Source organism: Bos taurus, chromosome 19, assembly GCF_002263795.3.
Source record: "Bos taurus isolate L1 Dominette 01449 registration number 42190680 breed Hereford chromosome 19, ARS-UCD2.0, whole genome shotgun sequence".
Taxonomy (NCBI): domain Eukaryota; kingdom Metazoa; phylum Chordata; class Mammalia; order Artiodactyla; family Bovidae; genus Bos; species Bos taurus.
Genome location: NC_037346.1, coordinates 33,263,949 through 33,267,146, shown reverse-complemented (window position 1 = coordinate 33,267,146; position 3,198 = coordinate 33,263,949). Strand labels below are relative to the sequence as shown.

The 3,198-nt window shown below is 42.4% G+C and overlaps 1 pseudogene; it reads left to right on the top strand.

Annotated features, from left to right (window-relative positions):
- On the top strand, positions 1–2,925 carry LOC100296637 (enhancer of rudimentary homolog pseudogene; annotated as a pseudogene).
- Positions 2,926–3,198: the final 273 nt, after the last annotated feature.

Here is a 3,198-nt window from a genome sequence, read left to right as displayed (position 1 = left end):
TGGTCCTTTACCAAGGAATCCTCCAACACCAGCTAGGTGTCCTAGAATTTAACTAAATCTGATGCCACCTGCCTGGAGTCACCATCAGATCCCAAAGGTTAAAGGCTCAGTCCCACCAGACTGTCCCCTCACCTCCCCTTTCCCAGACACCAATTCCAAGTCCAGGCTGTCACCCGTGCTTCTGACCCAGGCCCACGGCCTCCTTCCTCATGGAGTTTGACTGATTTGTTCAACCGGCTCACAGACACCAGGAAAACTGTTTACCCACCAGATCCCCAGTCTATCACAGAGGACGTATCTCGGGAGCAGACGCACAGGGCCACGAATGTGGGAAGGGATACAGACCCTCCATTCCTCTCTGGGACCACTCTCACTGCCACTAGTCCCAGCTCCACTGTTCACCGTCACAGGCTCTCCAAACCCCGTACTTTAGAGATTTGTTTTTAATTTTAATTGGAGGATAACTACAGTATTGTGACGGTTTTTTGCCGTAAGTCATTATGCAGGCTTCACCACGTAGGCGTGATTGATGAAATCAGTGGCCACTGACGACTGATTCAACCTCAAGCTCTTCTCTCCTCCCTAAAGGTGGGGGAGGAGGGCTTAAGCTTCCAACCTTCTGACAAACAGCCCCCAAATTCAAGGCTTTTCCAAAAGTCGCCTCGTTAACACAAACTCTTGGAAGGTTGAAAGGTGTTCGTTATGAATAACAAGAAATTTTTATCACTCTGACCACTTAGAAAATTCCCAGGGTTTTAGGAGCTCTATGATAGCAATGAGGATGAAGACCAACTTCTTACAAATCATCACCACAGTAATCTCTGTTAGACTGTGTATAATAGAAACATCTAACTAAAGATCTTTAGATTCAATAAATAAATAAATAAAAAGATCTTTAGACTCTTGGGGACTTCTCTGGTGGTGCAGTGGTTAAGACTTCCAGATTCCAATGCAGGGGGCACAGGTTCAACCCCTGACCAGGGAACTGAGATCCCATGTGCCATGAGGTGCAGCCAGAAAAAAAAAATCTTAAGACTCGAATTAAAGTACGGGTATCTACTATCTCAGAAGAGATCTTATTTTGGTATTTTGGTTATAATCTATCATAAAATTGCTCAAATATGTTATTAGGAATGCTACCTGTTTGTGAATTATGTAAATTCACAGGCCAGACTGAGGATAATTTTTCTTCTATAATAACTAAAGTGATATTGCTGGATCCAGGAAATATTCTTGCTCAATTTTGTTTTCCAAAGGAGTTGTACCAATTTAAACTCTCACCACTGTGGATATTGTCTGACTTTTTAATTCCTGCACATCTGGAGGTTATGAAGTGGTATCTCACCATGGTTTTAATTTGTTTATTCTTGATCATCTTGAGCAACTTTTTATGTTTGCATACATGCTCAGTCACTTCAGTCCTGTCCAACTCTTCACAACCCCAACTGTAGCCCGCCAAACTCCTCTGTCCACAGGATCCTCCAGGCAAGAATACTGGAGTGGGTTGCCATGCTCCCTTCCAGGGGATCTTTCTGACCCAGGGATCGAAGCTGTGTCTCTTACATCTACATGCACTGGCAGGCAGGTTCTTTACCACTAGTGCCACCTGGGAAACCCCAGCTTTTTATGTTTATCCCATCCTATTTCCTCTTCTATATTCTTCATATACTCTGCTGCTGCTCAGTCGCTTCAGTCGTGTCCAACTCTGTGCGACCCCAGAGATAGCAGCCCACAAGGCTCCTCCGTCCCTGGGATTCTCCAGGCAAGAACACTGGAGTGGGTTGCCACTTCCTTCTCCATATACTCTAGATCTGTGCTATCAATTTGGCAGCCACTAGTCATTTGTGACAACAATTAAAATTAAATACAATTTAAAACCGAGTTTCTGGGCTGCAGCAGGAGACTTTGGCGCAATGTCTCACACCATCCTACTAGCACAAGCCTACCAAGAGCCCAGAAGGCAGAACTTACGCTATGAATCTGTGAATGAGTATATGGTAGGTGTTTGTAAAATGTATGAAGAACATCTGAAGAAAATGAATTCCAACAGCCCCTCTAGAACATACGATATCAGTCAGTTGTCTGATTTTATTGATGACCTAGCAGACCTCAGCTGCATTGTTTACAGAGCTGATACCCAGACATACCAGCCTTATAACAAACATTGGATTAAAGAGAAGATCTACGCGCTCCTTCATCACCAGGCCCAACAGGCTGGGAAACAGTTGAGTCTGGAAGCATTAGGGGGATAGGGGTGGCTTGGAACACAGCTGTGTGCAGTGTGCTGGAGTGGAACTTTTGTATTATATTTATCCTGTTTCCATTTTGGTATACCCTAGCCAGAATTGAATGTATTAGATAAAATGTGATGATCTTGTTCAATCTGCAACCGCCTTTGCCCCCTCCCCCCCCTTTTTATTACTTAAACATTTTTACTATGATTTAGATGGAAGTTGGTTTTTGTCAGTTAACGTTGGTTCCAGTCCCTCAAACTGTTCATGCTTGCTTTATAAATTTATAACATCCACTGTACTAATCCTCCTTCAAATTGGGGTGGGGAGTGGTGGCGCAGTTTAGTTACGTCCTCAAGACAAAGTCTTGGGGAAAAACAAATAAATGTTCTTTAGTTAAAAATAAATAAATAAAACTGAGTTTCTCAGTTTCACTAGAAGTAATTCAAGTGCCCAGTTTTAATGTAGTTGAATTTATGAAAGATCTACCAAAGCTCTTTTCCTTGGTCATGAAGATATTTGCCTAGATGTCCTTGTAAAAAATATAAAGTTTTGCCTTTCACGGTTAAGGCCTAAATCTGGGCCATAATTTAGTTTTTGGTGTGGTACTGAACAGGGATTTATTTTCATTTTTTCCAACAGTCCCTTCTTTACTGAATGTATATTAGGCTTTTTTATATGCATGGCTTTTTCTTTGTGCTTCTAGTCTGTTTTACTGATCCTGAGCTGATCACACTGTCTTATTATAACTTTAAAATGTAATAAAGGCTTGATATCTTGGTTCTTCAGGAGTGTCTTGACTGTTCTCAGACCTTTGCACATCCATATAAAAAAAATTTTTTTTGGGGGGGGGCATTCCAAAGGCACGCTGTATTCCCCAGCCAGGGATCAAACTCACACCCCTGCAGTGGAAGGGAGGAATCTTAACCACAGACTGCCGGGGAAGTCACCCTAAAAATTTTAGATT